Raw genomic sequence first — 11,955 nt, 5'->3', positions numbered from 1 at the left:
AGACCCTACTGGACACCTGCCTTTGGGCATCTCACTAGGTCCTCAATCTCAGTATGTCCAAAGTTGAATACATGACCTGCTCTGCCCCAAACCCACTCCCTCCCACCATCCACTCTTCTGTTCAAACTCAAAACTTGGAAGTCTTCTGTGAGTCCTCTTTCTCCCTTGTTCCCCCGTCCTATCAATTCTATCACCTAAATGTTTGTAGAATCTATCCTCCTTCTCCACCCTGACCCCTCCCACCCTACTCCAGGCCACACTCATCTGCCCCCACCGCCTACTACAGAGGTTCCTAGTTAATCTCCCATGCCACCTTGGCTTCCCTCTAACCCTCTCCAACCCATATTGCAGATAGCTGCAAGAGGCATCTTTTTTTTTTTTTTTTTTTTTTGAGGTGGAGTTTCGCTCGTTACCCAGGCTGGAGTGCAATGGCGCAACCTCGGCTCACCGCAACCTCCGCCTTCCGGGTTCAGGCAATTCTCCTGAAGAGGCATCTTTTAATGTACATCTCATTACCTTCTTTTCCTTGCTTAAAACACTTCCGCTGTATTCTATTACCCTTGTAATGAATCCTCAAAGCCTCACCGTGGCTATCAATCAAGGCTGTGAATAGCCCACCCCACCCCTGCCCCACCTCTGCAAGCTCATCTCAACTAACTGTCCCTGCCCTATTGTTCTCTCCACTCCAGTCCTGTAGGGCTTTTCTTTGTTTTCTCAAACCTTCCACGTTTCTAACTTCAGGGTCTAGCATGAGCTTGGAACACTCCACCTCCTCTCTTTGCCTTGCTACCTCCTGTTCATTCCAGACAGCAATCCTATGGAGGCCCTCCCCGATCTCTGGGCCAAAATAGGGTCCCCTCACCCCTAAATAAACTCCATGGCACTCTAAGCACACTGGCCTTCGCCTTCTCCTACCCAACACTCAGTGGAACAGTAATTATTGCTCCCCGTGGGCTGCACGCTCCATGGAGATGGATCCAGCAATGCCCCCACACCTAGTACTATGTCCACGGATATAGCAAGTGCTCCTTAAATATTTGGAGACTGAGTGATAACTGTCAGAGAATCACTCCCAAGCATCCTGAGTCCCCACCCACGCAAAGAGATCTGTGTGTTCCTCTCCATCCACTTTCTGAAGAAAACTCAATAGCATGCATTTTGGTCTTGGAGAACAGGGTGTCTCACGACACCACTGGGAACACTGACAATAATGTGGCCGTAATGGGTTCACTCAGCTCTCAGGAAGGAATAAGTGTCAGGTCACGCTGCGTCACCCACAGGAAGAGCATGAGCTGGTGCCAACCGCGCGGGGTGTCCCAAGCCTTTGGTCTTGGGTTTCTCTTCCTAGAGTATTTATATCCATCCGGAGAAGCCGGCTGGCTTCATTGTGAGCGTGTGTCCACTCAAAGCAGCCATATACCAAATATATCGAGTATCAAGTCTAATATGGATGTCCTTGTTGATTTCTAGGCTGTTGACAAGCAACATGAAGTGGATGTCTAAGGTGGGATGTCAAACGTTTGTCTTCTCAAAGGTGTAATGTTGTTGGTTTAGTGTATTGTTTGTTTTTCATGGAATGATGACTTTTTTAAAGAGAAAGAGGGAGTTATGAGGTTCACAGTCATTTGATGAACTGTATAAAGACAAACATCCAGATCACAAGTGGCAGCAAAGAAGGTAGATTCTGTGTCCATTGTCTCAAAATGAGAACCACTAACACTTAGTGGAGATTTGTGCCAAGCACCATTCAAAACAAATACATTAATTCATTTCATCCTCACGACAGCTCTGAGAGGTAGGGGCTACTACTACCCACATTTTGCAAGTGAGGAAACCAAGGCCCAGAGAGATTTAAGTGACAGCCCAGTTTAGCAAGTGGCAGAGTTGGAATTTTCACCCAGGAACTCAAACTCCGCGATTCAGAAGTAGCTGGGCCCCGTTGGAGATCCATTCAGTCCAAACCAAAGACAAACCCAAAGGCCCCCTTCCGGAGGATTCACACCCCTGCCCCTGATTTGGTCTTTTCTCTCTGCAGGGCCACAGAGAAACCACGTCACAGTGCTGGCCTCAAGGAGTTTATATTTTTGCAAGGAGATCAAAGAAGAGCACATGTGATTTATGGCAACATAAAATAGTAAGTGTGAAATGCCATGCAAGGGATGTAGATGCTGCCCAAGGAGCAAGAGGTCTGAAGCACTGACTGCTGGGTCTGCCTTCCTGCTCTGCAGTTGCCAGTTTCTGCGACTGTGGGAAAGTCGGTTGCCCCTGCTGAGGCCAAACTTGCCAATCTGTAAAATGGGATGATGATGAGAGAAAAGTTCATCATCCCTAGCTCCTGTCTCACAAGGCTGGTGTAAGGATTAAATGAGAGAAAGCATGCAAAGCATTTAAGACAGGGGATATGTTCAGCATGCATTGGCCCTTATCATTTCTAGCAGGGGAGTTCGGGATATCATGTATTCACTCACAAACATACATTAAGCACCTCGTAACAATGCACCAGGAACTGTACCAGGTGCTAGGGCTACAAAGAAGAATGAGACAGCAGCCAAGCTTTCAAAGAGCTCATCCTCCAGAGAAAGAGACAGTCGGGGAGGCAGGTGCCAGGAGGGTAGGCATCTTGGGTCCTTACAGAAAAGAATCGGAGAGGTTGCCTTTGGAGGAGGGTGATGAGAATGCAGGAATGGGGTGAGGGTGTTTCCCACGTGTACAAAGCACTGGCAAGCAGGCAGACTGAGGGCATCCTATCTGCCAACTGGGTGGGAGTGGGATGGGCCTTAGTGACCACACACGGCTGATTCCAGGGACACTCAGTTCAAGATTACAGGCAGGTAGCTCTGATGTTGTGAAGTCTGCCTCCAAGTCCTGAAGTTCTCTTCACCTCCAGACTCAGCTTGAGACAAGAGAACAGCTTCTCAACATTGAAGTGGAAATCCAAGTGGGTTTTTCTTTTCTCTTTTTGTGCCCTGTTATTTGCCTGTTAGCTAGACTGCGGATAAAACTGAATTTATGTCTCACCAAGGAGGCACAGGAAAGTGAAGAGAGAGAGAGAGATTATACAGGGTTTTTTTTTTTTTCCTTCAGAGTGTCTCCTCTGCAGACGCCTGGTGCAACTCTGTCTCCGGGGAGCGGTTCACCCTCCAGAAAATATGACACTTTATTTCCTGCCCTTGTTTGCTAACACACCCCATTACCATCCATCTCAGTTTCATGTAACTGCCAACCGGCATTAACGCCCTCCTCCTCGCCGAGGCAGAAAATAGAAAAGGAAGAATTCAGCAGATTTTCCCCCGGTGGCTCCCTCGGTGGCACCAAGATAACCAGGGCAGAAACCACAATTGGATCCTTATTCCTCCAGCCCAGGAATGCGAAGGACGGGACGGTTTAACCGCCTTCTGCATTTTCCTGCAAAGAGAGCCGGCTTGTTATTTCGGTTGTCTGGGCTCCCTTCTTTACTACGGAGAAAGATACATTAATTAATTAATTTTTTTTTTTTTTTTTTAATGTCAGGCAGGAAATGTTGCAAACTGTCAAGAACTGACAGTGGGCGCCTGCCCCAATCAGGTAAGCGGCGCGAGGGCGCCTGCGGCGGAGACACACTGACCCCTAGTGGCCGGCCGGGACCTCGCGCCCGCGCGCCCGCCCTCGCTCCGAACGGCCAGTCACAGTCAAGCGGCTCCTTGCACAGAGCAGCTCTGCGTGGGCTGGCGTGGGTGTGGCCGGTGCTGTGTCTCCACCGCCCGCCCCAACGCAAGCACACGCGCGCGCGCACCCCTTGTCCATCTGCTCTTCCAAACCAGAGAAGCAATTTCTGCTGTCCTTGTCCAATTCCGGAGAGCACAGCTGCCTGAGAACCTCAAGCAAGCAGTGTGCCTCTGTGCTGTGGCTCAGGCACGTGCCTCTGCTCTGGAGGAGTGATGGGAAAGAAACGGGGTCCTAGCGTGACACTCGGCTAAGACGAAGGAAGGGGGTGGCGTTTGTGGAGGCTCCCAGGACCAGACACTGCACACAGTTATCCCTTGGAGCCTAATGATAGCCCCAGATTTGGAAACTGAGGCTCCAGCTGTCCCACGGCTTGTCCAGATCACAAAGCTGATGTTTTTTTATTGATTTGTGTTTATTTTAATAAACAAATATGTATATAGAGCTTGTCTGCCAGGCTTTCTTCTAGTGCTTTACATATATATATGTATGTCTCAATATATATATGTATATATATATACATATACCATATATACATGTGTGACTGTGTGTGTGTGTGTGTGTATATATATATATGGAGAGAGAGAGAGAGAGAGAGAGAGAGAGAGAGAGAGAGAGAGAGACAGAGTTTCGCTCTTGTTGCCCAGGCTGGACTGCAATGGCACGATCTTAGCTCACCACAACCTCTGCCTCCCGGGTTCAAGCGATTCTGCTGCCTCAGCCTCCCAAATAGCTAGGATTACAGACGCACACCACCACGCCCGGCTAATTTTTGTACTTTTAGTAGACATGGGGTTTCTCCATGTTGGTCAGGCTGGTCTCAAACTCCCAACCTGAGGTGATCTGCCCGCCTTGGCCTCCCAGAGTGCTGGGATTACAGGCATGAGCCACTGCACCCAGCCTGCTTTACCTATATTAAATTATTAACATTTTAAATTTTTAAATATTAAAATTACCTGTGTGGAATCCTCATTACCACCCTAAAGTACTACTATTACCTCCATTTCCCAGATGAGGAAACCGAGGCACAGAGAGGTTAAATAACTAGTGAGCATGAGTCTAGTGTTTAATCTTGGCCGTCTGGCTTCAGAATGCTGTCAGCTACTGCACAGGGTGCTGTGTGTGTGTGTGTGTGTTGTGTGTGTGTGTGTCTGTACGCCATGGATACATGGATACTAGTTAAAAGGAGACCAGGATTCTAGTTCCCTAAGGATGAAGTGCCACAGCAGTGCCGGAGAGGCAGCAATAATTCCGGTTGCCACAAAAGGAAGAAACCTTGTGGAACAGGTGTCTGATAAACTCCCTGAAGACACAGACTGTCATCACCTTCAGAGCCTCGTTCACACCTGGAACAGTGGGTGCTTAAGAACAGCTGAACTGGACCTCCAGGGAAGATCCAAGGAAGGTGTGGCGGCAAGAGGGAGGCTGAGCGGGTTGCAAGAACCACGACACTGCAGTAGAGAAACACTGGTCCCCTAGCACCCCATGAAAACTCATTTTCAGACAGCCCCACACTGCGTGTTCTCTTTTTTGGCTGGGACAAGGGGATGAGCTAACTGCAACTGAGCAGGCCCTACCCCACGTCCCTACTCCAGTGGTGTGATTAATACCATGTAAAATGTGTGTTCTCACTTTAGTTCATCTTATTTGCATTTCATAGTAGCCCCATGACATAGGTTTAACCAGCCTCCACTTTAACATGAGAAGATGGAGGCCTCCTCCAAATGGGCTAGGTAATGTGTCTCAGGTTTTCCTAACTAATAAGCAAACACCTGCACACCCTGGCTTCCTGCCTCCGACGCTTACTTGGATATTTAAAAAAAAAAAAAAAAAGTTATTGAATAAGAACTGGAGAAAGTGAGACGTGCTGGGTTACAATCCCAGAAGGCTCAGCACGTCTCACACTGTTGCTGTCAGCCAGGACCCCACTCGAAGAAAGCCCAGCCTCCCCATCCCCCACCCAAGCAGCCCTGGCCTTCTCTCAAGCAGCCCCTTGAACTGGCCTGGCTTCTTCCTGCCTAAGACCTTTCCCCGAGCCATTCCCTCAGCCTAAAATGCCCTTCCTGTACATGGGTCTTCGCATAGTCAGCTCCTTCCTGTCGTTCCGGTGTCAGCTCAAATGTCACCTCCTCCGAAAAGCCTTCCTTGTCCACCCAACCTAAAATAGCCTTCCTGTCACTCTGTTGCATCATGGTCTTACTTACTTCCCAGCAGGTTATTAATCTCTGGTAATTTCTTATTCAGTTACTATTGTTAGTCTCATCTCATGTATAATAAGGAGTATCAATTACAGAGTGCAAAGTGATAATGTCCCAGGCAAAATTCCAAAAGCTTTACTCACAGGGAGCCATGAAACCACAACTACCCTTTACTGCGGGTGCTGTCCTTAACCCTCATTTTACAGAAGGGGGAACTGAGGCAGGAAAGGGTCACTAACTTGTCCAAGATTTCACTTTGAGTAAGTTGTACTCTAGTCAATTCAAAAACATCAGCAGAATTTGTAAATGGACAAAGGGCTTAAATAGATATTTCTCCAAAGAAAATATGCAAATGGCCAACAAGCACATGAAAAGATGCTGACATTATGAGTTGCTAGGGAAACGCAAATCAAAACCACAGTAAGCTACCACTTCACACCCACTAGAATGGCTTAATTTTTAATTTATAAAAACAGGGGTGGCAGGGGGCAATAAGTTGTTGACAAGGACGCAGAGAAATTGGAACCCTTGTACCTTGCTGTTGGGAATGTAAAATCAGGCAGTTTGTGGAAAACAGTTTGCTGGTTCCCCAAAAGTTAAACAGAGAATTACCATTTGATCCAGCAATTCTACTCCAAGGCATAAGGAACTGCAAACAAGTTCTCAGACAAAAACCTGTACATGAATGTTCATAGCAGCATTGCTCACAATAACTAAAAGATGGAAGCAACCCAAATGTGGTATGACCATAACGGAATATTATTCAGTCTTACAAAGGGATGAAGTACTGATATAGGCTACAACATTGCTGCCTTTAAGAACATATGCTAAGTAAAAGAAATCAGATACAAAAGGCCACATATTGTATAATTCAACTTATGTGAAATATCCCAAATAGGCAAATCCATAAGGATAGAAAGTAGATTGGTGGTTGCCAGGGGCTAGGAGGAGGGAGAGAGCGGGGAGTGACTGCTTAATGAGTATGGGATTTCATCTGGGGGTAACAAAATGTTCCAGGATAGGCCAGGCCCAGTGGCTCACGCCTGTAATTCCAGCACTTTGGGAGGCTGAGGCGGGTGGATCACCCAAGCTAAGGAGTTCAAGACCAGCCTGACCAACACAGTGAAACCCCATCTCTACTAAAAACACAAAAATTAGCCAGGCCTGCTGGCACACGCCCATAGTAGTCCCAGCTACTCTACTTGGGAGGCTGAGGCAGGAGAATCATGTAAACCCAGGAGGCGAATGTTGCAGTGAGCTGAGATCGCACCTCTGCACTCTAGCTTGGGAGACAGAGTTAGACTCTGTCTCAAAAAAAAATAAAAGAGTTCTAGGATAAATGGTGGTAATGGCTGTGCAACATTACAAATGTACTAGACATCACTGAATTGTATACTTTAAAATGGTTAATTTTATGTTATATGAATTTTACAAGCTTTTTTAAAAATCAGCCTTGTCTGTCCTGTTCATCACGGCACTTCTAGAGCCTGGAGAAGTACAAGGCACACAGTAGGTCTCAGAATATATTTTTTAGAGAAATGAGTAAAGGACACAAGAACCCAGGTCTCCCAGGTCTCAGTCTCAGGTCCCTTTTTTTTGAATTTTTATTTTTAAGTTCCGGGATACATGTAAAGGGTGGGCAGGTTTGTTACGTAGGTAAACATGTGCCATGGTGACCTATCAACCCATCACCTAGGTATTAAGCCCAGCATGCATTAGCTATTTCTCTTAATGCTCTTCCTCCCCCATCCCACCCCCAACAGGCCCCAGTGTGTGTTGCTCCCCTCCCTGTGTCCATGTGTTCTCATTGTTTAGCTCCCACTTATAAGTGAGAATATGCGGTGTTTGGTTTCCTGCTCCTGAATTAGTTTGCTGAGGATAATGGCTTCCAGCTCGATCCATGTTCCTGCAAAGGACATAATCTCATTCCTTTTTACGGCTGCATAGTATTCCATGGTGTATATGTGCCACATTTTCTTTATCCAGTCTATTAATGATGGGCATTTGGGTCGATTCCATGTCTTTGCTATTGTGAATAGTGTTGCAATGAACATACACATGGGTGTATCTTTATAACAGAATGATTTATATTTTGGGGGGTATGTACCCAGTAATGGGATTGCTGGGTCAAATGGTATTTCTGGTTCTAAATCTTTGAGAAACTGCCACTCTGTCTTTCACCATGGTTGAACTAATTCAGTGTAAAAGTGTTCCTCTTTCTCCACAACCTCATCAGCATCTGTTGTTTCTTGTCAGCCCCGGGTTCTTTCTACCCATGAAGCTTCAGGAAGCTCTATGCTGGTGGTTCCCTAACTCCAGCATGCATCAGAATCACCAGGAGGGCTTGTGAAAACCCAGATCGCTAAGCCTCAGTCCCAGAATTTCTGATTCAAAAGCGTCACAGACATCTGAACCAGGGTGACTCCATCTTGAATAAGAACGGAAGGAAATGAGACCTGCTAGGTTACAATCCCAGGAGGCTAAGCACTCCTGGTCACAAGATGTCTATGGCTGAGGGAACAGGTTAATGATGCTTACTAACCAACCAGGACTCAGCACTTAAGGAAATGTCCTGATGTCCTAATATCTTAAGAACAAAACACATTCTTAGTTTAAGAATCGGTTTCGTGCCGGGGGCGGTGGCTCACACCTGTAATCCCAGCACTTTGGGAGGCTGAGGCAGGCGGATCACGAGGTCAAGAGATCGAGACCATCCTGGTCAACATGGTGAAACCTCATCTCTACTAAAAATACAAAAATTAGCCAGGTGTGGTAGCACGCGCCTGTGGTCCCAGCTACTCGGGAGGCTGAGGCAGAAGAATCGCTTGAACCCAGGAGGCAGAGGTTGCAGTGAGTCGAGATTGCACCACTACACTCCAGCCTGGTGCCACAGCAAGACTCCATCTCAAAAAAAAAAAAAAAAAAAAAAAGAATAGGTTTCACTTTAGAGATAATAGTATGTTCAAAATTCTGCAAAAATCAATAGTTACACAAGAGAATAACAATACTAACAGCCTGTCACAAGCTTGTCATGAGCCTTTGTAGTAAAGCACATAAGGCCATTATTTTTAGCTCTACTATCCTATACAAGCAAGCACTGTATTTGAGGTAGGGGCGTTCCTTCTCTTGCATTTGGAGGACACTCTACTCTGTAACAGAGTAGCCTCTAATAAACTATCTTAACTACACTGCACTTTGCAACTTGCTGTAAATTCTTTCTTGCACAAGATCCAAGAACCCACTCTTGGGGTCTGGGTGGAGACCCCTTTCTGGTAACAAGATCTGAGTGGGGCCTGAGAGTTTACATGTCTAACACTTTGCCAGGGGGCCACACTTTGAGATCATAGTCCGTAGCTGCCCATTAAACGACAAGAGAAGACAAGACACATTGACATGACCAGATGGAGAAAAGGCAGGGCCCGGATGTAATGAGAGAGAAAGAGATTTCAACCACCTGAAAACTAAACCTCACAAAAAATAAGTTGTCAATTTTTTTTTTCTTTTTTGACAGAGTTTCACTCTTGTTACCCAGGCTGGAGTGCAATGGCGCGATCTCGGCTCACCGCAACCTCCGCCTCCTGGGTTCAGGCAATTCTCCTGCCTCAGCCTCCTGAGTAGCTGGGATTACAGGCACACGCCACCATGCCCAGCTAATTTTTTGTATTTTTAGTAGAGACGGGGTTTCACCATGTTGACCAGGATGGTCTCGATCTCTTGACCTCGTGATCCACCCGCCTCGGCCTCCCAAAGTGCTGGGATTACAGGCGTGAGCCACCGCGCCCGGCCGTCAATTTTAATTAATTGAAGAACCTCCAGAGCAAGAACTTGTTTGCTGTCAGGTGAGTTTACAGGTTTTGGGGAGAGCAACTTGGCTGTATGACACTTGCTGGATCGTGGGGGTAGACTCATATTCTGATATGAAATGACAGAATTCACTGTGGCTTCCTACCTCCATGCCCATCTGTTTCCCTATGTCATTGGGATAACATCCAAATTCCTTGCAGATGTCTGTGAGGCCCATAAACCTGGCCTCTGCCTGCCTCCCAGCCTCATTGCAAACACTCTCCCCTCACTCTTTAGGGGAGGCCACAGTGGCCTTCTGGAAGTTCCTAGGACAAACCTGCTCCTTCCCCACCTCAGGGCCTTTGCACTTGCTGCTGCCTCTGCCTGCAACAACTCTCTCCACCTCCATCCTGTGCCACTCACTCTACTCCCACCCTTCCCTACCTTGTACCCCCACCTCCACCTCCTTTGTCAAGCTAATTCCTTGACAAATCACTGAAGGCACCCCTCTTCCCAGAGCCTTTCCTGACAAGCAGCTCCAGATGGGGTACCTGCTAATGCCCGCACACCTGGTCATCTTGACCGCTCCTTCCTAACACTCAGCACACGATGTGTTCTCCCATACTGGCCTCTGTTTAAGTGGGAGTTGCAGGAGGAGTCTCCAGTGCCTCGTGCAGTGCCTAATACATAGGGAGTAAATAAGCAAAGAACAAACAAACCAAGGAACCTGATCCAGTAGCCAAAAGCAATCAAGGCCGGCCAGCCTGTGCCTGGCATCAGAGCGCTGTCCATGACAGAAAGCTACCAGAGAAGAGAGGAGCAAGGATTTGGAACAAAGTCCAAGTGGTGTAGAAAAGTGCACCTTTGCACAGAGCTTTTCTTTTGGACTGAAATGCCTTTCCTCCCCTTTTCCACCTGGAAGACTGCGTCTTACCCCTCCTGCTAAGTAAGCTTCCAGTGATGCCTTGCCTTGGGCCATACCTAACCCCCTGCCTCTGAGAAAGAGTTATCATAGTACCATGTTTGAAATTCAGTGCTGGGGTGGGGCAGGGCAGGACAGGGAAAGAATTCACCACTCAACAAATAAATATTAGTGAGTGCTACCTATGGACAGAGCAATGAGCTAGGCATGGAGATACGGCACACAGAAATTTTCTGTGCCTCTCAGCTACTGACCAGCAAACAGCAAACCCCCAGTGACGTCTGAAACCAAGGGTGGTACCGAACCCAACTGCCAACCATGTTTCTGTTCACATCTTCCACTCACACATTTTAGGCCTTTTCCATCTTAACTAAGCATTTCTCACTGTAGCCGTAACTTTTGTAGTTTGAGGTGCAGCAGCAAAACCAGCAGAAATTTCTTTTTCCTTCTTCACAATTTCTCAGATAGATTTGTTCTTGCCATAGATCTTAACAATGTCAGCATACATTTTTTTTTTCTTTCTTAACTAAGTTAAGAACCTTCACCTTTTCACTTAAAGGCAGCTCGTCATAGTTTCTCTTTGGTATATCTGAATTGCCAGCATCTTTACTCGTGCAGTGTGGGGGCATCATTAAGTAAAAGAAGGGCTCCTTGAACGCAAGCACTGCCATAATGCCACCTGACAGTCGATCTGATAATCGAGCCAGTTACTAAGTGACTAACAGGGCAGGTAGCACACACAGAGAGGTGATTCATGTCCCAGGCAGGAAGCAGCAGGATGGCATGAGATTTCATCACACTACTCAGGACGGTGCGTAATTTACAACTGATGAATTGTTTATTTCTGGAATTTTCCAATGAATGTTTTCAGACTGTGGTTGGCCTTGGGTAACTGAAACTTCAGAAACTGAAACCGCAGGTGGGGGAGCTACTGTGATGTTTTTTGGCCAGCTCACCCGTGCCAGCCTCTGAGATGGACACTTTCTGTGGGCCCTGAGGAAGAAGTGCAGCACAGAGCTAACACTGTGGCTTCTGGGTCAAATCACTTCCTAATTTTGTGACTTGATGACTTTGGGTCCATCACTAAACCTCAAGGCGCACATCTGTAAAAATGAGGATAATAATTGTACCTACCTCACAGAGTTATGGCAAAGATTAAATGAACACAGCGAAGGAGTTTGCATGGTGCCTGGTACATTTCAAGTACTCAACAGAATGTTAGCAGTTATCTCATTTAATACTCCCAGCAACATAGAGACCAATATGACTATCCCATGTAAAGATGGGGAGGCCGGGCACAGTGGCTCATGCCTATAATCCCAACACTTTGGGAGGCTGAGGCAGCCAAGA

The sequence above is a fragment of the Saimiri boliviensis genome, chromosome 17, assembly GCF_048565385.1.
Source record: "Saimiri boliviensis isolate mSaiBol1 chromosome 17, mSaiBol1.pri, whole genome shotgun sequence".
NCBI lineage: Eukaryota > Metazoa > Chordata > Mammalia > Primates > Cebidae > Saimiri > Saimiri boliviensis.
The sequence above is the reverse complement of the archived record's forward strand: the minus strand, read 5'-3'. Positions refer to the sequence as shown.